Genomic DNA, 26801 nt, shown 5'->3' with positions numbered 1-26801 from the left:
GATCAAGGAGGCTCCCAAGTAGAATTTAATGGGCGGTTTTCACCTTAACAACGCCAAAAAAATTATGTATCAGCAAACGCCTTGTTAAAGAGATCGAGTGGTTCGGAGTTTCTGGGTGGGGTGTTCGTAGGTAGGGATGCAGGGAGCCAAATTTTGAGTTTTTTTGTCAAGAGCGATGGTAAAACAGGGGTAGTGTTTCGGTCTGAGAGATGGAGGGGATGGATGAGGGGACTTGTGCACGAGGGTATCGAATTTTTGTCTAATTTGCTTCGCACATCAAAAGAGAAACTTCCTCCCCTTGTTTGATGTTTTTTTCCTTATAATTCCACAGCTCTCCACAAAGGCACACATCAGAAACTCCCAGGGTATACTCTAGGGGACGGTCCTGGTGGGAGAAAGAAAGAAAGGGAGGCAGGAATAAATAACTGGGACACATTTTCAAATAATCAAACATCACATATTTCCACGTCTGAGGCTATCAAAATTCACTGCTTTCCAAACATGATACTTACCTACTTATTCCCAACTGATCCTTTTCCTCATGTTGCAATTGCATCATTTTATCATTCTTTTCGATCTTTGCATTTCAAAATGTACCACGTATCTCTCTTCCTATTTTTGTCTATTTTTCTCTCGGGGAAAAATCTTTTGAATTTTATGCATTATTATTATTATTAATATTATTATTATCCTAAAATAATTGTAATGCTTCCAATTTTATACTTAGTTCTCACAGAGTGGTCTTTTTTAGCATGCGTTAAAATATTGTCTTCAGTATTTTTTTCTTTCCATTCCGCCGTTGCAGGAATCATTTAAACGTGACATATGCTAATATCTCAACAATTCCTTCGCAACTACCAAATTTGAAGTCATAAAATGATAATAATGATAGACCGCTGGCATAAAGGGAATGGAATTTCATGCGTTGTAGTGCCACTTTGCGCAATTAATATATAAAAAAGGCTTCATAGGTGAAGATAAAATTATGCATATCCACGAAAACCAAAAAAAATACTGTCCTGTAAGAACCCATTAACCCACAGGTTATAACCAAATATTTTCGTGATTACTCTCAAACCCTTGTATAAAATTACTTATTCAACAGATACGATTATATGGAAAAAAATTTAACGTATTAATCTTCATTATACACAATATGAAACAATTTTTGCATATATTTGATCCACGACTGCACCCGCACCGCCTTGGATATGTATTTTTCGTTTTAAGACTTAAATTTCCAAAATTCAATGCTGAGTGTAGAAAGTAGGTTATATTTAATTATTACTCCTATAAACGTAAACTGTGTTGTCATTCTTTTGACCGTGAATGCGGAATCTCTTTTTGCAAGTTACCACTTCTTCAGTGTTCTTTAATTCCTTTGGATGTTCGTAATTGTACCATTGTTAAAAACACGATGTAAAAGCCAAATTGCTGTTTTCAGATTAATATGAAAATTTTTTTAAAATTAATAAATTCAAAATTCGGAAAAATTGGATTTAGTGTATTTAGGAAGTACTAATAATAGTTACTTTTTTCCCTTCATTCAGTGTATTTTCTTACCTTTATCTATCTTCTCTTGCCTCTCTCCATCTTTGTATTTGCGAATATTTGCTCAGCCTCACCTTCCCTTTACTCCGCTACCCTTTTATTTGTTGCTCACTTCTCCTCTAATTTAGCCCTGGCTCAACCTCATTTCCCCTTTGTCTCCAGAGTATTAAAATTTTCCTCTCTCTCTTCTAATTTGTATTCCCTTTGATTTTTCTCTTACTGTTCGCCCGCTCTCATCTGCTGACACAGCTCGCACGTTTTTTTTCAGTTTTCATTTTCTTCTACATTCTCTTCCTCTTTCGTATTCCACATTTGGCTGATAATACTTCACAAAGTGGTCAAATACACCCACAGAGGTCATGAGGGTCCATTCGCTTACGCTTTTCTTCTCACCACTGTAGCTGTGTAAGGTCCAATGCCCTCGTTATTTCTTAATGAAATTTGGTGTGGGATGTGATCCACGCAATTTACGTAGGGAACGAATCCCTATACGATAATCACCTGAAGCTTTTTCGTGTATTGTTATTTGTTTCGAATAAAAACGGAACGGTTATTCATTCGAGGTATTTAAGAATAACGAGAGCCGTTTTTTTTTAAATAGCCATGCCAATTATTATTCCAAGTTTTAAAAATTTGGACCTTGGATTATGGCGTTTCCAACCGTAATTTCGAACTTAAAATTTTTAAGCGAATAATTCATAAAACATTGAAACAAATTCCCATTATGCTTTAGAACTTCCAAACGGCCTAATAAAATTTGTGTACACGTGACCGTTAAGAACTAACGAAAATTTAATGTGTAAATTTTGGAACAATATTAACTGTTTATCCTTAAATATTTATTTGAGCAATCAATTTTTAATAGTTCATAGATTTAAAAAGCGTATATAAAATTGAATCTTGATCACGGTTAATCATTTAATCTCCATCTAGGCCTTATCGCACATAACTTGTCAACATAGAAGCATGGTGAAAACCAGGAAATCAATTCATTGAATTTAAAAATATTTTATTATTTACATAAAATTATTAACTGGCAAGTACTCTCATGCCACTTACTTATTTTCTTGAAGTAATATGTAGATAAGGGCGTTCTTAAGGAAATAAATCACTATTTGTAGACTATGTACTTTGACAGCATTTTCTGCGTGGATGGTTTTTTCCTTAAAGGATACATTATTCTGATGGAAAACTTCTTATTGAAATTATGGAAAAAAGCTGATATTTCAATCGAGTTATTCCATTCCTTATCTTAAATTTTTAATCTCGTTGTTTCTCTGTTCCGTACCTATTTCATTTTTCCTTTGCCTCCTGAATTTCCTTACGCCTTCTTTTTCCTTTCCATTCTTACCACCAGATACCCCTACAGCTCTTCCATCACTTTTACCCGCTCTACATTCTTCTCCTGTCTTTTCTTGTTTTATTTTTTCTCTTTCCATCTCTCCCGCCGGCTTCGGCCACTCAAACCCCCGGCTCTTTCTTCCTTCGAAATTTTCCGTGGAGACGACAGTGTCTTGCAGGGATCAGGGTCGTTTGGGTTGTGGAACTGAGGCGCACTATTCCCATCCCTCCCCTCAGTCGCCCGCGCTCTTACCCACTTAAAGGATAAAAGAAACACACTTTTGTCATATTTCCTTCTCTTCCTTCCTTCTCCTCGTCTGTCCTTCCGCATTCATGTTTCCTTTCCCCCCTCCTCCGGGCCGCTCCTCCACTCTCTCAATCCCTATTCCACACCGCCGTACTCGCCGAGGAGACACTTCCTCCACGCTTTTATTTCTCTTCTTTCCCCATTCTTCGCGCCCCGAGCGATTTCTCATCTACTTCTTCCACATGGACCACCCTCGCGGTTCAAAAGAAGTCCTCTTGAAGAACTGTGCCGGCTAAACACAAGGATGTTGTTCTAACCTTCCCCTCTTTCTATCTCTCTATCTTTCTCTGGATAGGTCCGACGAGGTCTTTCGTAATTACGAATTGATAACCAGAGCGCCTATCTTAAGGCTCATTTTTACGGCCAGCATTTAATTTTTTGATTTAACCCTATGTATGATTCCTCAATGACCAAAAAGCTGTAAAAAGCCGTCATCAAACGGTACAATTCCAAGAAGCCGATAACAGAACCTAATTTGTGCCCAGGGTATGTGTAAATATTTGTCATACTCTTAAACATGCACTAAATGGAAAAAAACTAAAAGAAGGATTTAAAAATTACCACGATCTAAAACATCATGTGACTGAAAATGTTTATTATCTTTTGGCGGTGTTTCCTGATTCTTGCTATTTCTTAGAAACGAATATTGCTTTCCAGTCGATCCTTAAGTCAATATTTCTACACTCGTTGAAACAAATTAAAACTGAAAAAATATAATAAAGTCAGCCCAACCATTCTTCTTCGTAGAACTGTATTAAAATGAAAGACCATATTTAGTTCAAAGAAATACATCATTAAGAAGCCTTCAGATACCTGTGAATTATTTAAGTTCCTCCAGAATACCAGAGAGGAGAAAATAATTCGATAGTTCCTTACTACACTTGAGTTCTCCTCATTCAAATAATATAGTATGACTGAAGCACTGGTTCAACGGCAAAGAAAACGTGATGAACTCAAGAACGGCTGAGGGATGTAGATTTTAATACCACGGAAAGTAATTTGGGATGAGTTGATCGACTAAAATAAAGAATAAGAGCATTAAATTGGATTGTGTAATGGTCTATTTTCTTTAATCATAAATATGATTACATATTCTTCGCAGTTATTACATTTTCATGTGCGAACATGAAATGAAGGCGTTTGTAATGGGAAGAGATTTTGGATGCAACAAACGTCCACTCACGCACACAGTTGATCAGCTGCACAATATCAGATCCAGGTATTCTTAAGCATATTTTAAAACTTAATATCTAACCACTAAGCCTTCATTACTAACCACACGTAAAAGTTATGAAGACGCTTTCAAATAAGGAGGATAACCATCTGATCCTAGCTACCTGTCAACCACTGCAGGCGAGTTTAGATGGCTACATCGGCTTCTGATGAAACCACCGGAACCTCTCTGGGATCGCTTGACCCGTCCATTCCGCTCTGTGCACACGAATCCTCTCTCCCTCTACTCCATTTCTCCAACTCCCTCTCTCCTTCCTCAACCTCTCTCCCTACACTCTCCTCCTGCGCCCCCATATGACCACTATCTATTATTTCCCCTTTCCTGCGAGCCTTGCTTTCGAATACTCGGCCCAAACATCTAAAGGAAACATTCGAAAGAATAAAAAAGTCCCAGGCACTCTTTTTGGAAACTTCATTGAATGAGTGCGGAGCATTAAAAACAGAAAGTTCGTTCAATGAGTGAAGAATATCAAAGTCAGTAATCAATGAGTCAATATCGTCAAAACTAGGGAGCTCGTCCAGTGAGTCACGAGTGCCGTAAGAAGTGGTTATGTTAGCAAGAGCGCTGTAAACAGTGAGCTAACTAGATTTGGTAGTTCATAGGAGCTTACGATATGCGTTTTCAGTGATTGACAAAGAAGGTGATTTTGTGTGCGACTGAGGGAGGTGAAACCACTGAATGACATATTTCAATGTAAATAAATCTTCATAGAGTAAAATAAATTTTTTAATTTGAATTTTTCTATTACAATGGAAATTAACTTGGATATGTACTCATAATAACTGAATCAATGATGAATGCACTATACCAATTTTTTTTAATGGGACGATTTCCCATGGGCGTATTAAGTCGTATCTATGCATTATTTGCCGAATTCAAAGCCAGGTTTCAAAATTTTCAGAGGAAGAAGGCGTGAAACCTTTTAGAAAGAAAGATATAATGCATTAAATGACAAATGAATATTCTAGCAAGCCTTTCTAAAGGTTTTTATTTCGTCCTCTTGCTCCTTGATGGTATGGCTCCACCGCTAATTCTTCCAGCAATCTACGCTTTTCTCGTAGCAATATTTCTACAAATCTAGAGACCTTTCTTTATTTCATTACTTTAAAGTTGGCCCGAAAGAAAGATCTTATATATATATACATCTCGCATATGTAGTGTGGTCTAACTAGTATTGAATAACATGAAAATTCTCTTTTGCTTTCCCTACTACAGGGCCAACAATAATTTTTTTGTAAGGCTTACCCTCATCTAATTCTGATCCACGTGCGCCACGATATACATTGTTTGAAACATAATTGGGGACAAAATAAAGGGAATAGGCGCAGAAGGGTGGTCCATTCGCCTATCTCGCCAAATCAAAGGGATGTCAGAAGAAAGAGGTATCTCGGTAAAAGAAGTGGAAATATTCATGGAGCCCGTATAAATAAACTTGCAAGATACTAAAATATTAATTATGAAATTCTGATCTAAGAAGTGTAAAATTATTTTTTAATATAATCCTACTTATAATAATGTGTTTGTAGTTGTGTTTATCATATACTATTGTTCTTATTTTAAATTAATGTATTTATTAAAAATTTAATCATATTCCCGTATTGATTCACAAGCATGGGTGAAAAAGAAGACTCCAACAGAATTCCTATGGCCTACAATCGTAAAAAAGGCCGCATTTGATTTAAGTGTATTTACTCAATATACCAGCAATAACTGCCCTAAGCATAAGAATGATAAAAGTAAAATCGTATGCAAACCATATAGTGCATATTTATGCGACCTCAAGGTGTAATAGTGTAAAAAATTGGTTCCTATCTCTATTTTGCTAAAAGAAATTGTTCTTGTTTAACAGAATTTCAGATAACTACTACTTCTTACTTAGATCTATATGGCAAATGATCATCCATTTTTTTATGACCACTCCACTCTGAATAGATTCCAATATTTAGACATGAATAAGGCTCTTGTGAGAAGATAGGGAGGAATACTATGTTTTTTTAAGAAATGGAGAATACAGGTATAACTCAGAAGAAAACGAGAGTAATTGAACGTGGCGTCAGAGTGGGCCTGGGTGTTGCCTCCACGCTCTTTGAAATGTTGAGCCTTCCAGGCTTTAAAATAGAGTGGACAAAAACGCATAATTTATTCGAACAAGTTTTGCCATTCAAAGCGAAGAAATATCAGTTTCCCGGTGAAATATTAGGCGATATTCTGTCAGTTTTCTGCATAATCTCTACCTATTATCACCTAAATAACTACCTAATTATGGTTTATCTCCTTTTTCACCCGAAATGGAATGATTTTCAGGCAAACACGTACATGGTCCATTTGTAAGCATTTGAATGGAATGAATCACCCTCATTCATATTCTGTACTTGAATAATTTGGCGCTATCACATCGTTGTTTACTATGAATATTTGCTGTGTTAAACTAAAATTGCAAATTTTCTTTAGTAAAATTGATGATTCTTGCGGGATATGATATTCTGTTGAAACTAATATCATTGATTTTTAGGAGTGACTGTGGATAAAAAGTGCCAACAAAATGCTGCTTTGTCTGTTGTTTTCTTACAATGGAGACCATTTTAGGTTTCAACTGCCGAAAATCGGACATCTAAGTGATTCTTTTTATAACGCATCCATTTATTTTGATCCCATTCTCTGCACTACCTGCCTTGAAAATATCCCCAGCAAAAAAATAGCAATCTGGATCCCTCATTTGTTTTCAATAAGCTCCAATCTCAAACTCTTTATCGACTTCAACCGTTCGCCCCGCAAATACTCCATTCCATCTCTGTAGACACCGTTCGATTTTCTACTAGAGAGGAGATACCAGCCGAGTTTTTAGTGACCCCCATGTTCTCGCTTTCTCTTCCTTCTTCAACCCTTCTTTCGTCTTTCGCTTTATTTTTCCCTGAACGTTTGTCTACGTTGCTTCTTCCCAGTACTCGTTTGCGCTTAAAGAACCTTCTCCCAAATTTAAATCTCCCCTTCAGTCTTCGACCAATCCGTTTCCGTTTCACTGGCGGTGATTTTTTTTAACCTCTGTACTTTTCGTTCTTTACTTTTTTTAATATTTTCCATTAAAACCATCTTTCTTTTCTCCTATCTCCCGCTTCCATTCTGCGCTTATATCACTTGACTTTTTCCGATAATCCGTCATTCAATTTTTCCCGTAAATCGGAAATAATGAAAGAGCTTCTTGATTCTGCTCTCCATGAAAACCTATCAAGAAATTTTATCTTTCCATTATTCGTACAAATTTTGATTATTTTTTCATAGGTTACTACTAGGTGTGAAAAGAATTCATATTTTCAATTTATGGAAGGGATTCCATAATTCCTTCGTTTCATTCGTATAGTCTGATTGAATTTTGTAATCGATTGTTTCGGTTCTCCCTTTGTAGTTTTAGTATCTTCCGCCTCGTCCACTGTAATAGTCTTTAACACGTTCCATATCCATGATAGGTTTTGCCATGAGTTCACAAACTATTCTGCACTTTTAATTTTTTTTAGAACGAAGTATTTTTTTCTTCAAAGGTTTGAAATCGAGAAATGTAGTTGTAATGACCAAGTAGGAGCACTTTTCTGCAAGATTAAATGTGTTGAATACCTAATTGTTTTCAGTGCACTACATCATCTTTATGTTATAATCTATCTGAAGATAATGTGGCACATTAAAGACTGGTTTTTAATAATGTTTAACTCGTGGAAAGGTGTTCTTCGCTCTTCATTAATGTATTCTGTTTCCACCATGTCATGTCGGAAACCACATACGCTACTAAGTGTAGTAGAAATACCGATCAAAATGAAGAATTATTTTAAACATATAGCTCAGCATGAAATTTTTATGCATTTCAAATTATGTTTTTTTGTATATCTCCATTCAACAATTACTCCCTCTGTTTATTTTCAGCGAACAACGGGGGTTCATGCTGGGCTATAAAATTTTAATATGGGATTATAGTGAAACACGACTTAATACATGGTGGATATAAGGCTTTAAAAGCAAGCAGAAGCTATCACTACAAAGGAAGGCACTTATGATTATATAAAAAATTAATATAACCGTACTTGAAGAAGGTCCTAGAGTGTAAATGGTAGCATGCGTTTAAAAATAGATCTAATAATAGATGAAATGTACACATAGAAAAAAATTGAGTGTAGTGATAAAGAAGAAAATTTTAGTTTAAGGAACTGAAGTATGAAAGAATGGTAAGATAGATGGAATAAATCAAACGAAGGCAGAGATAATTATGAATGATACAAAAACGCAGATGAGTGGCTGGAACGTAAAAATAAAGGCCTAACTGATTATATGGTGAAGATGATAATTGTGCAGGGGCTGTTTGATTAAGGAAGTTCGGACTGACCGAAAGAGGTGAATGAATGTTTTTTCAGATTTTGGGAACGCTGGAGGAGGGTCAATGACCCACGGAGCATAGGATCAGGTGATTATTAAGTCTCAAAGCGCTTCAAGTGTATTCCAACATTTGCCAGTTAAGTAAAGTTTGAACGGGCAGAATGTGACGGAGGCTGGAATTTAGTGATATGTTATAGTCTATAACATTGTGAAGGGAAACCAAATTTTGCCATTAATAGTGCACCTGTCAAAGGACTACTAAATGTGTCTATTAGTCCACTGGGAAGATCTTATGTCGCAAATAATTAGGCATAATATTCAAATTGGCAACATAGCTCTTGAAAATATGGATTAACATTAGCTTTTGAAAATGACTTAACTTTTTGAAATTTTTTTACTTAACATTTCATCGTTCATTGGGCATTCTTAAGTTTTATTTCCCTAAAATATTAATCAAATAAAGCAAAAAGTTCCAGTAACCATTTTTATAAATAATACTTTCAATTGAACCCTTTTAGAAAATGCAACGGTCTCATGTACTTTTCCTGTTCAAGAAAATTATTGTCCTCGGCTTTTGGAACGACATTATCAGGAATTGAATGACAAAATATGAAATGGACTGTGGTAATAGTGCAGTCTTTGTGATCTTACAGGGTAATGTTACACTTTGCGATTTATTTCCGATATAGAATTCACCTAATAGATAAAATGTTTTTCCGTATGTGCCCTAGATTGTTTGTCAGCTATGGAATTACCCTTTTGGAACAAGACCTCCTTTTAAGAAAATATGGAGAGAACTGGGCCGTTTAACTGCTTATAAAGGAAAATTACGAGGCTCAGTATGCTTCCTATCTTGAAATTGCATCTTAAATCAAGCAAGTTTGTCTTTAATTCGGTGCCAAAAAGCGCAGCAGGAATTAATTCAATGACTATGTCAGATAAAAAAGGAAATTTTCTTTCCTTTTTGATAATTAGGAGTCGTAAAGTCATAATGGGTAGCACTTACATTTTCTGAACTTTTATTAGTAGTTCTTACGCCAATCACAGCTACTTTATTCTTCCATTCCATCGTTTAACTGGTTATGTGGGAAGTATTTTGAGGCTATGTTTGCTGTTTATTATATTCTACGTAAAATTATTTATTTTTATGTATAAACAAAATATATGAATGAGAACATGTTGCCTCAAAGGTACTCCCCGCGTTAACAGCAAAACGGTTGAAAAATAATACGATCGCTAGCCAGGCGTTTGGTTCAATTGCCTGTCCTATTGTTTTCCTAGAGATATTATTTTACTTGACTACATTTCGAAATACGGACCATTAGGCGACAGGAACTTTCAATTATCAAGCTGCGTAAGTGTGCGGGATACATTGGAGATGAGAACCCTTCCCTCGTTCTAAACTTCGTCAGAAACCAGCTGCCAATGACGACTCAGAGAAACATCCCTTTTACTCTCCCCTTGTTAATTGATACGTGATTACTTTGGTACAAATGTTGCGAACGGACAAATTCCGTAGATTCGCCCCGCCGTTTATCTCGTTTTTGACGCCCCGTTTGTGATGCGGGTGCCACCATTATTATATGCGCGCGGGAGGATTAATGCGCGCAAATAAATAAAAGTGGAATAAGTTCGAGCAATTTGTGCCTGGAAACAATCATCGATCAACTCCCCCGCACTCGAGAGTGAGATACGCATGTGCGTTTTGCATGTGGATGTTAGCTGGGCGTACGTGAACATTTGATTCCGGTGGCACAAGAGTAGTGGGCGGCGGTAGAGTGGTAGACGGGGTGATATCAGGGGTAGTAAGCAGTAGCGTCAGCAGCGACGTCTGAAATACGATTGGACGCCAGGGGATGGGGGAGCATTCAAAGTCTCATGAAGAGCCGTTCATTGCCATCAACAAAAGCACCACTGATGGAACAACAATAACGTCGCCTCCGGCGTCTCTCATAATTATAGGGCTTTGTGACCCCACCACCCCCAACCTCCTCGCACCCGGCTTCCTCTCCCTCCTAGTTCATCTCGTCGCTCCCCCACATTCACACCCCTTCGTTTGCCGACCCTTACCGTTTCCCCTCTGCCTCTCTTCTCTGTCGCGGTCCTGATGGTGTGGGATAGGGTTAGGCAAGGATGGAGTACGATTTCGGCTTAGCAGTGTCGCAAGGCGTTTCCTGAGGTGGCTACCTCCTATCAGCCCCCTTCATTGAGTAGTGGAGACAGAGAGAGCAAGAACTTGCCCTGCACTTGCTATCCAAAGGTGAAAACAAGAAGGGCCCATAATATGTGATTATTTAGATTCTTTATAAGTTGATTAATAATATTGGTTTTCCACTCTTTCATCCAAGTTTTTGATGGAAAAATACTGAAAACGGTTTCTTCGGAAATTTCTTTGCCCCTGCGAACAAAACGGAACCTGACATTTGACAATGGAATATACTCTTCATTGGTTTCGCGTTATTTCTCCTATTATTCGATCCAAAAAACCTATCCCTTTTACTTAGTCCTTTTCTGTTTTTCCTTTTTGCTGGTTACACCTTTTCCATCCTTCTACTCACCCGCATTTTTGAATCTTCCAAACTGCGGCTATCTTCTTGCTTCAACTGCCATATTTTCTCACCAAACAAAGCCACGATCCATGTTAATTTTTTGATAATATCCTTAGTCAACATTTCTGTCATCAATTCATCTTTGTGAAGTCTTCTTTGCATAATATAACTGTTCTTATCATGTCACTACTGATTCGACCATTTTTGTCCAAGGACTTCAAAGTCAAGTAACTGTTTAACCTAATTCCAAACTTAATTTTCATCCTTAATTTGGCTTTTCTCTTTCTCGAAAAATGAATCATGTTAATTTTTATCTTCATTCATTTACATCCTAAACCAAGCACTTGATTTTCCAATGCCTTCAAATATGCTTGCAAATACTTTGCTGACTGGAAAACTAAAACTTGATCCGCAGACATAAATGACTTTATGGACTCCCCAGCAATTTTCATTCCCACCTCCAGAAATTTCAGTGACTCTTTACCACTACCAACACAATATTAACCATTTATCAGCTCGAAGAACAGTTTTATAGGTGAAAATAAACCTTGCCCAATTTTAAAGCTAGCACCGTGTGAAATTCACACATCAGAGCAGGGGGGTCACTTCAATTCGTAGTGCTACTTGTGTTTTACCAGAAATATCTGTTCCTCGAATAATCACACAGTAAACTAAGGGCGTTCAGTGACGTCTCTACGAATAAAACTTTGCCATGCATTATAAATCACGGGTGATAATGGACATTCTCAATTTCTAACACTGCCCATCCAGATCTTCCGCAAGCCAATCGCACCAGATCAATTTGAGATGTGTACTAATTGAGGATTAGTCCCTTCTGAGATCCCTCCAATGCACTCATATCTTCCGAATATATTTATTAATTCCGCTAAATTTTCTCTATCAAACGCCTCCTTGAAGTCCACGAAACCAACAAGTTCAGTCCTGATTAAATTCTTTGTTCCTCTCTTGTAGTGCCCCCGTCACTGCATTGTCATCACGCGTGACTCTCAACTTTCTAATAATTTGACGATCCCCCTAGGAACCAGTTTTTCTCCTCTCCATCTTTTATTCTATAACTGCAGGGACCACTTGACCTAGGTGCGAAATCAAACTTATCATACTTTATTCTACACATACAGCAATTTCTTCCCATTTTTGGGATGGGAACTGAATTTTGATCTTTTAAATAAATATTAACTCATTTTTGGTATTTGTGCCATGTTTTAGGCTTATTTACGAGCCAGATCCAACCAGCTTGTCCAAAAGTAATATTTGCATTAAAATATAAGAGTATGTTTCCATTGGCACTCAAAAGAGGAAAATACAATTGCGGGTAGAGTGAGCTCCATGCCTTAGAGTCCTGAAGGGTACTAGCAAATACACTTCATTCCTAAGTAGTAAATCACCGATGACCAGCTCCTCATTTTTCCTCCATAAGTAGTAACATATTCATGTATACAGTGTTCAGATCCGCTGTCATGAACACGTACACAGTAATTAGTAATATGACTTTTCAGCAATATTGAGCAGTGTCTTTAAAAAATCTTAGTTCCAAATGTAACTAAAGCTTAAGTTTCTAATTTCGTTGCTCTGTTTCAGAGGTGAAATGATTCAGCTGAATGGTACCGCATCTCTCTGCTTCACAATAGAGGATGGCTTGAAGCAGCAGAAACTGAACTAACATGTAATTGAGATGAATAGCTTGGCATCCTGGCATAGGGTCTGCAATTAGCTTCAATTAAACGGAGACAATGGCATTCATTCCTCGAGATAGAGCATTCATTACCGACGACATCACAATTGTAGTAAGCATTACCGTTTTGACCCTTACCCCGAGGGTCGCGTATGCTTCCTTTGGAACGCAATCGCGTGGCTATACTCTGTCCATACAATGGAGGCTTCTGTTCGTCAAGAATTTTGCAGTTAGGGGCGAGCATGACGACATAATAGATACAGAGATAAATCTAGTTCACCCAGTGCACTACAAAAAGGTGCGGGCCAGATTTCATTTTGGTATCTAGTGAACACCGAAAAACGCTTCATTAAAAGCTGGGTGTCAAGAGCAACGAATTGGGTTGGTGGATGTGGAAATGCTTTCTTTGCTGATGGAAACTAAAAGAACTGTTTTTAATTTCTCATTTTTTGTTTACAAAGTTTGACGAATATGCATGAAATGCAAACTTTTTTTGGCGAGTGATTATTATTGGTAAACCGACTGTGGAAACTTTCATTTTGCAATAAAATGATACATATATAATCCAGTTTATAGGACAATTGGATCGCATTGGTTTTTTCAAATAAATTCCTTATATGTGGTTTTAAATACAAGGTACTATCGTAAAAATGGATTTGTAAATAAGATGAGGACTGGCCATTCAATCACGAAGCCGTAGAAAAATTAATGTGGGTGCAGTTATCCATTTATGTGTAGTATTTTACATATCTGAAAATAAAATTATGATATGTGAACTCGGTATGAGAACTAAATAAGTTAAAATTTAAAAACGATCAAAAATTTCAAACAAATAATGATGATACCTATTAATGTTAATAAATATTATTAATCATCAATTAGTAATTTTGCTATCATTTCGGATATACATTGTGCACTTTTTATTCATTAGCTCTTCCCCACGCCGACTGGAGCATGTGTATGTTCAATTGCGGTGTACTATTTTAATTTCGTTGCCTATTGTTTTTCTCATCGCTCATGCTAGTGACGAATAATACCGTTTCTTCTTCATTTAACTATTATACCCGATAACCATGCGAAATTAAGGTATCTTTTAAATATCATGTCATATATTCTGGGGCGAAATGGGTAAAAATAAGGGATATTGGAATGTAGTAATAAGACAAAAGGTGCAATCATTTGGAGCTCAGGACGAACGGGATGGGCAGACACGGTTTTGAGAATACGCGCTTGTTTAACTATTACACGGGAAAAAAATAAGATAAGAGGAAGGCGAAACGAAAATCACGCAATCGCTAAGGGATGATGCCAGTTTGTTTTTGACATTGGCAAGCAAAACTTGCAAACTGCTGCCCGAAGATCGCGCTAAATGATCATGAGTTCCCCCAATGGATTCCTAACCACTCTCCATCTTCCATTCAGCTTTTTCAAATCCCGTTTCTACCAATTTCTTTACTAATATTCATTCCTTATTTTTAACTGCAACTTGATTGACCTGTTTCCTTCATTTAATCAGCAGTTACATATCCACTTGTGTAGTTTTTGCCTTGGCTATTTCCTATTTTGCTACGTTTTTTATAACCTATCCAGCGTATTAATGGTCAATAGATATTATCTATCAGAGAAAACGATTGCATTCAAACGTGTGTATTTTATTTTTACATCCACGGTTATCATTACGAAGTTAGCATTTTTTAGAATGTGCTCAGCTTCAGTAAATAAAAACGCTATGTTAGAAGAAAGTTAAATTATTTCTCCCCTTTTGGTGTACACTTTTAAAACTGTTTTCCTAAAATATTTTTAAATCTTTTTACTTAATCCGTAAGATTTTGTAAGAAAATATTATAGATAAAAAGAAAAGTTTAAGGAAAGAAGATGGGAACAGATAAAATTATTCAGAGAAAAATTAAAATTAGAACAAAAATACCTGTTAATATTTTTATACGAGTTTTTATTTATAATAGTTGAAAAGTAAACGCACTTTTCATATGTTTTTCCCACTAATTTATCATTTATGATCATTATTTCCACTAGACAGTGGAACAGAAACTAATGTTTCTCGGATATTTTTCGGTCGTTTCTTTGGGGAGTGATTCAAAATAATATGTATCTTTGAGTACTTTGCTCGGCATGTCTTATCCGCTTTTCCGATTTAATTTTCCCCTTTTGTATCTCATAGTCTCAACGTCGATTCTCTTATCCCAACTTCAGCTTTGATTCCCTCTGATTCCTCACTTGTGTGCTTCTTTATCCGCCCCCTATTCTCCGTCCTCACAATCCCCCTCTGTCGGTATATTCAGCAACCCAACTCCACGCTGATTCTCCCTCTCCCTTCTTCCCATCTCTGCCCATTCATATCCTTTGTTATCCGCTGCCTTCCTCTCTGCTAAGCTGCTTTATCGCTTTCCGAGCGGTCTCATGGGATTCTACGGTGGGAGCGTTGCCTCAGAGCATTACTTCTTAGCATTCTTCTCTGTCCTTCCTATTCCGTTCCTCTTGCCTTTCTCTTGCTATTGTTCTTATTTCTCTATCCACCCTCCTCAAAATCTCCTCCACTTTCTTCTGCCATGAGATTCCCTTTAGAAACCAAACTGCTCTTCATAATTTTATGGAAACTGTCATATTTACTGAGTGCTAATGCTGAATATATACTACTCATTTCCTATTGGTTTCATTATATTCAATATCATGGTTAATCTACGATTTTTCTATGTGTACTTACGACTGGAGTTTTCCACTGACTGTTTCAACTTTATCTACACGATGCTCTCAGTTTTAAATTGCATTCAAAGAGTCCAAATGAGCATTCATGGGAAAGTCAATGAATGGAATAATAAAAACCATTTCCATTGCGGGATGCCACCCGTAGTCCTAGTTCTACTGTTCGCCAAGATGTTTTTCCTCCAAAGCGGCTCTTCCGCTAATAACAGTGTAGTCATTTTTGCTATAAAAAATTAAATATTAAATTCAAAATTACATGGTAGTTGTGACGAGATCTAAAATACTTTCTCAAAAGCAACTCAATCACTAAGCGGAAATGTCGAGCGAATTAAGAAACGACTATTTTTTTTTTTTTAATGAATAGATAAGCTATTATAGTAGTTTTATATATGTTATTGTCCACCCTTTCAATAGTCTCTGTGGGTTGTATAGTAATTCTTGAATGAAGTACCGAATATTTTCATAAATGGAATTTACTTATTTGAGTTTTACCCTTATGCGGATCCCACAATGTTTTAATGTAAATCCATTCATCACCTAATAGTTTCGTATCTATTCCCTATTCATAAAATCTTTATCTGGCCGAATACAACAAAAATTAAGCTAGCTTAGCCCTAGAGAAACAATTATATACATATTTTGTGGTCAAAACATTTTTAATTGCATATAATTGAAACAAACAATGCAACAGCTTTCTACTAATATAGACTGAACCACTATTCGGGGGTTTCTTTTCAATTCTACGCTATTTCTCCTATCATTTCTTCAATGCGTTAATTCTGACTATTCTAGTGTTGTAAACAATGATTACATGTAAAATCCAGTAAAACTTATCAAAGATAATTTAATTTTCGTGAAACACTTTTGACGATATAACGGTCAAATACTTTTAAGATTTTTTATTTTTGAGTAAATTTCTTATCCTAAAGGTTTAATAAAAGTCCAGTACATTAATAAGCTCTTGTTATGCCAAAAATGTGGTAAAATGGGGGAAATGAATTATGTCTCCTTGCTTAAGTCGAAGGTATTTTCATTATTGTACTTTTGAAGGAATTCTAATTTCTTATGTATATGCGTGTTCTTCTTTCACAATTAATGGGCATGTAAAGAACAAAATTCATTCATTATTATTTCTGATAAGTGTAGTGTAAATGGTTTCCATGGTATTTAAAAACTGAACCCATTACTCCGTATTTTTAGTAAACTTAGGCAATTTCTTCTCGCCTTATGGGAAAAATCCATGAAATTAGTCACGATCACCTTTGTCATAAGATTTATTATTACATTTTTTGAGTTTTTCTCGTAAATTTTGTACCCAGCGATGAGATATCAAAAAATTATTCAGGGGTTCCACCAAAAAAGTATTCATCTCTGAAAGGGCAAAAAATAGTTTTGTAATATCCTTCTGCTGGATGGAAACGCAATATTTCTTTTTTCATAGGGATCATTTCCTCCTGAACGTCTCCCTTTTCCCCTCCCCGATTCCTTCCGAATTCCGAAGGTCATAACTCAACAGCAAGGAGTGAAATAGTTCTCGAAATAGATGGCAGAGGCAGGACCATAACAGGTCCAGATTTTTCACTTGGTCCGCTTTAGACAGAGAGGTTTAGGTAAGCGGTTGAAATTCATCCCCGGAATTCAATCTCTTCTATTGAGTGTCTTTGGATATTATAAGCTCTGATTACGACAGAAAAAGATGACGGTGCTAAATAGTGCTTGGCAACGTTTGAATGGCTAGTACTTAAAATATTATCTACCGAAATGTGTTAACAGTCATTCATTCCATGTATTTATCAATGAAACATTGCGTATTAGGTTTTTTCTATTACTTTAAGTTATAATCATATGAAGTGTACATTACCATCTGTCAGACGTTAATTTTGGTTCAGGGAATTCATCGGAATTTTTCCTAATTGAAATTTCTCCTTTTTAATGCCTACTTATTTTTTGGTTTAACCTATGTTCATGTAAAAATTTCACGTGTTGTTTCAAGAAAATATTTTAAGGGTATGCCTCACCTAACAGTTTCAAACTCTGCTAAATAAATTTGTTAAAAGAATGAAAATCAATCATTGATAAAGGGATACCGGTGTTACCTTTGCGGAAAGTATTTTGAAGGAAAATTTATATTTATATTTGGAATAAAGTTAACTTAGACGCGAGCTGTTTTTTTATTATATATCCAGCGTCTAGAATTGCATAAACAGTTAAACGAGTAAATAAATACATGAATTTACCAATTTTCTAGTGTAAGCTTTTCCTAAACACTTTTCTATATGTACGTAGACACGTTATCCATTTAAAGAATTTAAAAGTTAAGCTTTTAAGCGTTAATCCCATCACATTTTACGTATTCCTGGCGGTCACTATATTTGACTAAAATTTGCTAAATGAGCAACGTATATTTTTATTCTTTCATTGCGATTAAAAATAAATTATTAATACCAGGTCTTAAATTTAGAGATTCGCAATAAGGTAATGTGAGATTGATTGATTTTACCAATCATAATATGTTATGTAAAGACTGCTATCCAAAAGTAATGCAATTCAATTACTCGCGCCGTTCCAATTAAACGCAGTGGAATCGAACTACCATTAGTAGACGGAAAAGACTAAGCTTTACCGCGAAACTAATCTCAGTGCTCTTCAAGCTGTGGAAGCGGCAAGACGTCAAATATTGTAAACCTCTACGCGATCGAGTCACGAAAAATATGGAATCGACGATCGAGAAACGTTACGCCATGAATTTTTGTGCTAAACTGAATAAAATCTCTTTAGAAGAATAACAAAATGATTCGTGAGGTTTACAGGGACTCTACTCTGTCGTACTCACAAGTTCTGAGGTATTTGAAGGTCTTAAAGGAGATCCAGGAATAGGTTAATGACAAACAACGCTCTGGGCGGCTGTCAACCAGTAAAACCGAGTACAATGTGGCTCGTGTTTGACAGTTGATGAACTCTTAACGTCGATTGAGTCTCAAGATGGTTGCCAATAAACTAATCTTGTGGTCTGCTGTTGTTTTTAGTATTGCTACTGAAGATTTAGCGATGAGAAAAGTGTGCTCGAAACTCATTTCCAAGGTGTTGTCAGACGACCTAAAGACCAACCGAGGGTAAATCACAAGTGAACTTTTGCAACGTATTGAATATTAACCCGCTTATTTGAACAACTTCATCACTTTTGATGAAACCTGGGTTTTTAATACGATTCAGAAATAAAACACCAAAGCTATCAGTGTAACACACAGTTTTCCAAGCCCAAAAAGGAAGGAATGAGCAAATCAAAAGTGAAAACAATGCTCATTGTCATTTTCGACAGTAAAGGAGTGATCCATAAGGAGTTTGTTCCTCAAAGACAGATGGCTGACGCTGCTTACTACGTGGATGTGCTGAAATGACTCTGAAAAAGGGTTATCAGGACGAGCAAAGACATCTCCGCTACATGGTAACTCCGTCACGACAACGTGCCTTGCCACAACGCACTGTAAGTCCGCGGGTTCCTGGCCAAACACCAGGGGCCAAAGCAGCCTCACTCCCCATATATTCCTGGCGTCGCCCCAGCTTACTCCTTTTGGTTCCGTCGGATTAAGGCAGCCCTGAAAGGAACCCGTTTTTCGGTCATAGAGGAGATCCAATTAGCCGTGACGAAGACCATGCGAGAGGTACACGAAAACATGTTCCAGGGCGCCGGTCGTACCGGTCATTGCCTCGCTGTCATTACCTTGCTTAAAGTCACTGGCAAAAATGTGTAGGGGTCCAAGGACAGAGCTTCGAAGAATTTTAAGTATGTATGCATATCCATTAAAAATTTACTTCAATAAAATAATTGTGTTACTTTTGGAGCGCGCCCTGAAAGTTAGATTTTCTCCGAAGAGTGGACAAAGAGGTATTTTATAGACTTTTCTAATATCTTAATTTGTTAATCAACGATTCTCTTTGCCTTGCCCCGTCACTTTCTAGCAGCCATTTTCCTCTTCAAATCTTTTCTTTTGTTTTCAAACCAATACTTTCTTTCTTCCCTGTCTGTATAAAATCTCTTATGCTGCCTTCCGAACGCATTTATTTTCTTTCCACTACCCAGTTACGGCCTCTTCTCCCCGTGCCTAGCGCTTTGGGGCATAGGAATCCTTTTCAATTCGACTGATTTATTTAGCTTGTTATTTTTGTCTCGATTCAAACATGAACAATTGATATTCCATATACTTCATCTGTTCACACCCTGGTGTTTGATAAAATTCTGCTTTCTTCATTTCCTTATTAAAGATACATTCCAGTTTATCTAATTGTTTACCCTACTATTCGAGCCAACGGAAGAGGGATATTTCATCGCACACAATTTGTCAGGACAAAACTTAGATTTCGTATTTTATTTTGCTAGAGAGTCTAATTTTTTTCATTCTCGAGGGATGACTCTTGATGTATAAATTAACAAAGAAGTGTATTTAGAGCGTAGTTTATAATTATGTCGATCTGACGTCTCCATGGTTTAATAGCATGGCGTTGTTTTTGTTTAAAAGGATTCAATTCTGAGTCAGCTTTGTGTACCCACCGAATGCATTAAGTAATAAGTCTTGCGTCATCATAGTCACCATAAATTTTTATGATTCATATCCATCATTTTACGTTAGATTTCTTCGTTGAATTTTATGTAATTTAGTTACATTCCTTCTATTTCGTCTTTTGATGTCAAAAATGTCAGTGTCATATTAGGATGCCAAATGTATCCGTCAAGAACCGCCAGTTAGCTGAACATGTAGCTTATTAAGGTTTATGCTTGAAATTATTTTCAATAAAAATCTTATTCAGCAAAAGTTTCATATTTTTATTAGAAGTACAATTTTTCTTCTGCTCGTTTAAGATTACCTTACCACGTCTCTGGGTGGATGAAGGCTTGGATTACTCGTTATACCCTTAGTTCACCGCTGTGACCTTCCCGGGTTTTTCTACCTTCTAGCGGAAAGGATGCGAAAGACTTATTGCTCCTCACTACTACCTCCTTCTCCTCCCTCCCTACCTCCCAACTCGTGGTGTTTTCGCATGAGGGATACACGGCCTGTCATGACCCAAATAAACTTTCCCCCTTGTCTTGTACCTCCATGCCCGGCGTTTCAACCCCTTGTAAAGCTATTCCGCAACTCCTGCCTCCTTTCTGCGTAAGAAATCTCTTTATAACGGGATATTTATCACTAAACCATGCTATCTATTGTCGCGAGGAACCCCTGTGGGCAAAAATGACAGGTCACGAGCTAAATTAAAGGGATGAAGAGAGGAGAAAATTTTGCATATTTTTTCTATTCTCGAGGAGATTTATTTGTGATTCGTATATTTCTGGGGCCGTTTTGAAAAATTCTGGAGCAGTTTAATGGCGATAGATTTTGAATATGGTTGAAAATTGAGAATAATGGACGATGACGTAATGACTTCAATACAAACCATGCAGATGCCCAATCCTATAGGCTAAAAGGCATAAAATATTTTGGCTAAAACTTAAAAGGCTGTGTTGGTACGATGCAATGATTGCTCCCTTATTCTTCTATCATTACTAGTGAAGTTACAGTGAAATTTTGATTATCCCCTATTTCCTTTAAAATAAAAACGAGGCCGCGTTGGTCATTTTTTTGACTTAAGTTCAATGATGAGGGTATTAAGCCTAGGGCTGGTATATCTACGCAAATGGAGGAAGGTTCATGAAGTTACCTCAGGTGTCATACTGACACAATAATCTCATTAAATAACGTGTATCTGACCAATCACCTGCAGATTTTGTTTGTTAGGAGGGTCATCTAAGATATTTCCTAGAAGAGGAACCTAAAAACTTAAAAATAAGTAGTATCTAATATCTAAAGTGAATTTAAATTAAATGGTTGCAAAATTTTTCCTAATTGAGTTTATTCGGATTTCCATTACTTCCTCTCATGTTTTTCTTCATAATTCAAAACTGTTCAGTGATGAAGCTTGTAAGCCAATTTGCTAGTGTAGGAATACATCTAATTAATGCAAAAAATGAATATTTTCGTCTATCATAGTGAGTTTTATTTAATTCCCGAGATGAAAATCATGTTTAACACTGTAGTACAAATTAAAGAATCTTCTAGTCTCCGTCACTGCATATTTTATATCTTTGAATATATTTTATTAATTCATTCAATTCATAAAATTACAAGTAGTTTTGGAGAAATAAATCGAGAGAAATAGATTAAAATCAAGGTAATGATAATTCTTTACGTCCTCCATTCCATTTCATGACCATTAAGTACCGATAGAATTTTAATGAATGCTCAATTATTAATCCTTCTGAACTAGAAAATTTATTAAACTAGCTAATGAATATTATATTTTCATGTGTTAGCATTAACATATATTTTACGCAATTTTTGAATTAGTAATCATATTTTATTTTAATTGAAATCATGAAATTATTACCTTAATTTAAATTTGTTGACCTTACTTAATGAGTTGAAAGAATACTCATTGAATATGAATATTTCCTCTTTAATTAAAATGGCGTTGACTATCATAACTTCGAACGAATAACTTTAACCGAGATTTCCAAGGTTGAGAACGTATACTTTCCTGTAATGAGACTGCCTCGTTAAGCATTTCCAAGGTAGAATGTATTGTCCAAACTGAGCATGTTAGCAGCAAAACAATGAGCAAATGAGGTCACTGTTTGTGTCTCCAAGCACTTGCGAGGGGAAGCCAAATATTTATGAATTGTCATGACGGAGGCCATGTCCTGCGCCACTTGGCCAAATGAAGCTCGTTATAGGAACAGAAGTTTATGAAGTGACATGGGCCGCCCTGGGCTAAGGGGCACACGGGGAAATGTATTTGAAAACTCCCACTTGACAGAGCATACGCAAGTAAACTCGGAGCGAATGAAAATCACAGGCTCTCCGACATTGTAACTATATTCGTATTTCACCAGTTGTTTTGAAACCATTCCTTCGATAAGCTTAGAATAGTTAACTCAAAAGGTGGAAACCAAAGAAAAGAACCAATAAACATATTTTCTGAATTATAACTGACTAAATGCAGTTATTCCATATTCTTATATCTTTTAACACACAGGCGAATCAGGCTATTAATAACCCGTTGATGAAAGACGATAAGAGGGGAGAATTTTTGCCACTAAGTCAGCATTGTATTTTCTACCTGATTGCTCTTCGGTATCTGTGAATAAGATATCTAAAATGAATGAAAGTTCCATTATATAACGTAAACATTTGAAAAGAAATGTCAAGTTTTTTATGGTTTCCCTTTGAATTGACTTTGGTGTTTGACTGATGAAGTGCTTCCACCTTGGAATCACATATTCTCATCAATTAAATCATGTCACATGGTCATTAGAAAAATAAAATTTATTCAGGAAAGCATATCAATGGACGGTTTTCAATTCATCAAAAATGTACTTTTGTCAATTCCCATCATATAAGAAAATCAGGTTACAACTCTCGCTACCTGGGCGGAATTTGAGCAATGTAATCCAACTTTTCCAGCCACTCTTCCTTAATCTCTTACTATTATTTAATAAATTCGTGGTATAATGTATGTAAGGTAGAACAGCAGGTTAACCCGACTAACGCGTATGGACTAATATTGTGTATAGATTCCTTCAGCTTATTATTTGTGTAAAATTCCTTTTTAAATATATCGCGAATTTCGATTAAAAATACCCCTTTTTAATCGTTTATACCAATTGGATTTATAATAAATTCAGAATGTGATTTTAAAAATGTGACCTTTTTCTTACTACATATTTATTAGGGATGGGAGTCATGAATAATTCGATTTTAAGCTATGGACCCGGGAAAAAATTATTTAAACTATTTGGAACTTACTGTTAGTTAGATTGTTTGAAATTTAAAAAGTTTGCAATGGACTAAAAATATAAAAAAAACTAATTCAGTCACCATTACCATACATATTTCTAGAGTAATATTTTGTTTAATTTGCTAAAAATTCATAAATTCCATTAAACAAGTCTACCAATCAAGTGTGATTGTGTGCGATTTTTGAGTATGATAGCCATGAACATGTTTTCCGTTAAATTCCCTTGTAAGCACATGTGGCACGCCACGTACCCACACGGCTGAGGAACCTCACGTTTTAAATCCAGGCAACCGTATCTAATGCTCGCGGTATAGCTAGTCGGGCGCTCATTCCCTGGCAATTCACTTTCCGAGGAACTGCATACAAGGAACCGATTCCGACATTATTAAGGGCGAGAAGTAAGCGCGGGATGGGCGGGAAAGGAGGTGAAGGTGGTCTTTCTCGCCGAGTCTAACACCTCAATAACTCCACTTTCCAATTAAGTTTCTTCTCGCGGGGGAATTCTCGTGGAGGTGAGAAGGACAGGGAGGATGCGCCGGGACATGGACGGAGAATGGGGTATAAGGGTTATCGGAATGAGGGCTTGTGGAACGGGAAACGGCTACGTGGTGACGGCGTAGAGGACGGGGTGTCGGGCGGCTCGGGGATGTAAGGGTTTTGAGTTGAGATGGAGGTGAACCCTCGGACTGAATTTCTGTGGGGATTAAGTTGTATTTTGGAGATGTGTGGTTTTCGGGAGTAACTCCTTGGGAACGGTTTCTTCCAACAGTGCCCCGACCTATCTCCTTCACTTGCTTTCCCACTCCTTTTCCTTGAGGTTAAGGAAGTCTCTCTCTCCCTCACTCCCTCGTACTCAAAAACCTTCCTCCGTGGACCTTTGCAGAGCCCGGTGCCCTGAGGGACAGGAAGGAGGGGACGTAAAGAACGACTGAGAAGGGAAAAGGACTGGAAGGGACGCGTTTGAGGAGGCGGTAGTCCCCAAAGAAGCGTCCTAGTGTGCCGGCGAAGTAAATTGAACCGTTTTCGTAAGTTGAGTTGAGGGGAGTAGGGGGTTAGTTTTCTCGCTTTCCCAGCAAGTTGGAGAAGGCTAGTGGGTTTTGAAAGGCGGACCGTTTACGCATGAGCCAGCTGTAAGGAGAGGGGGTGGAGGGATTCTGGGTGTGAATGGCGGGACAGGCATTCGGGAGTAGTTTGAATGTTACTTTTTTCCGCCAAAAGGAAGTAGATGGCAGCGGGTCTTTCCAGGCGAAAGAGAGGATAAATAGCATAAATTAGAGTTGGTTGGGGCGTGTTCTCTCTCCGAGACCTCTTTAGCATGTGAATATGAATTTTCTCCACGCCGTGGTCCCTTCTTTACGCAGCATGTTAAATTGGGGGCGAAGGAGAGAGGTTGACCTTTTTCTAGAGGCGTGAGTAACCCTCACTTTGCATTTTCTCCCCCAAAAGACTCAAAAGAGCAGAAAAAGTTACGTTTTTGAGGAAATTGTGCATAGAGGTTTTCACACTTTACCTCATGACCATTTTAAATGAACTTTGAAACATAATTTTATCCCAAATCTCAGGCATTCATTCGAATTAAGGGTGATTATTTATCAAGCTTTAAATTCCTGTACTCTCTTTTATGAACCTATTTGCCATGAATTAACATTTTAGAGCGAAGTTTTATTTAAATTTTGAGTACCCCAGCTCTCCTGATTATATACTTTAAAATATTCGGAAATTTGGGATTTTTATTGATAAGAAATAGTTTCTTCGATTACAGAATCAGACAGTGTAATTTTGGTCATGAAATGGTAACTCAAAACCGTTTACTCTCACATCTTACCGTGACGTTTAGAGAATATTCTAGTAGTGAAAACAGAGAAATCTAGCATTTTCTACAGCAAATGGTTGCATTACTTTACTAACTGAAATGCAGACAGGTTATCAATGCAATGCTCAGACTCAATAAATCCATCTCATTATGGCAGAATCATTTGGTCGACGCCGTTTGGCCGTTTGGCCGATCACCAGGCACGCAAAAGTCATCGACCTCGTCGTTAATTTTGAATTCTTTTGGGAGATGAAATCGTTGAAACAAATAATCACGAGGGTAGCGTGCAACGTGGCTTAACGAAAGGAACCTGGTACTCTTGACAATTGAGGGGTGATTACGTTACTCAATGGTGTCTGGCCCGACCACTCTTCGGCTCCTCACACTCATCGAAAGCCTTCCACACCCCATGTACATCTACCCTTCCTTCTCTCCATTTATCCCACAACCCGCAGACTACAATGCGGGGGTTACAGCTTTGTGCACGTGATTGACCGAGCCTGGTGGTCGTGCATTTTCGTAATTAGGGCCACATTGATCAAATGCTTTGGGTGGTAACAGCTTAGGGGATGGGAATTCCGCGTCCGCCGCCCTAACATTTCTGAGACCAAACGTAGAATTATGGTCGACGAGCGCTTGTGAGAGTCCATGCAGGGACTCATGTTTAACCTTGGCTCATTCTTTGTGTGTTTGGTCAGTTGAAATGATTTCTTTTATCTTTTTGTTTGTTTTTTTCCACCATTCAATCTTTTTCACCTATGTCTGTTCCTTTTGATTATTTTGTTACCTGCTGAGAAAGGTTTAAGAAATATTCCGTCTTGTTAACCTGTCATTTTTCTTTAATTGCATTTGAGTGTTTATAATTGTTATTCATAACAGCTTACACGCTTACTACTTTTAGTTATATAATCAAATATACAGGTATGTATGATTAATGGAAACTTTTTTTGATGATATTATTTTCATTTTCATCCTAACACTTTGAAAAATTGGCTAAATTTGACCATATTAAAAAGCTATTAATGGTGTTTTTTGGGTTAACTGAGTTTTAAGTATTTGTTTTGCGTATGTTTAAGCCTAAGGAAATATTGTGGATCTTTACGAACTATTTTTTTCTAATACCTAATGAGGTCAACTCACAAATATAGCACTCATTACTTACGTTTTTTTCTCTGGTTCTAAAAGAGCATTTCTAACTAAAACTGGAGGCGAAAATGTAATGCTTTTCAAAATTAATATTAGTTGACTTTATTTTTAGTGCCATAGGGTTGGAGTTTAGTTTTCCGTGTTTTTGCAAAGTTCAGCCCATTACGACGGATTGTCGAGCTGCATTGCATATCTTTCAAAAAGAAATAATTTTATTGCCTACACTCCACAAAATAAAGTAGTCTAATTAGGTA

General features: G+C 36.9%; 1 protein-coding gene across 1 annotated transcript in view; it reads left to right on the top strand.

Moving 5' to 3' along the window:
- side-VII (sidestep VII) overlaps window positions 1-26801 on the top strand; it is a 1496071-nt gene that overhangs the window by 571080 nt on the left and 898190 nt on the right. The gene's annotated exons all lie outside the window — the stretch shown is intronic.

The sequence above is a fragment of the Hetaerina americana genome, unplaced genomic scaffold (assembly GCF_022747635.1).
Source record: "Hetaerina americana unplaced genomic scaffold, ioHetAmer1.1.p SCAF_9, whole genome shotgun sequence".
NCBI lineage: Eukaryota > Metazoa > Arthropoda > Insecta > Odonata > Calopterygidae > Hetaerina > Hetaerina americana.
This window is presented reverse-complemented; position numbering and strand designations above follow the sequence as displayed.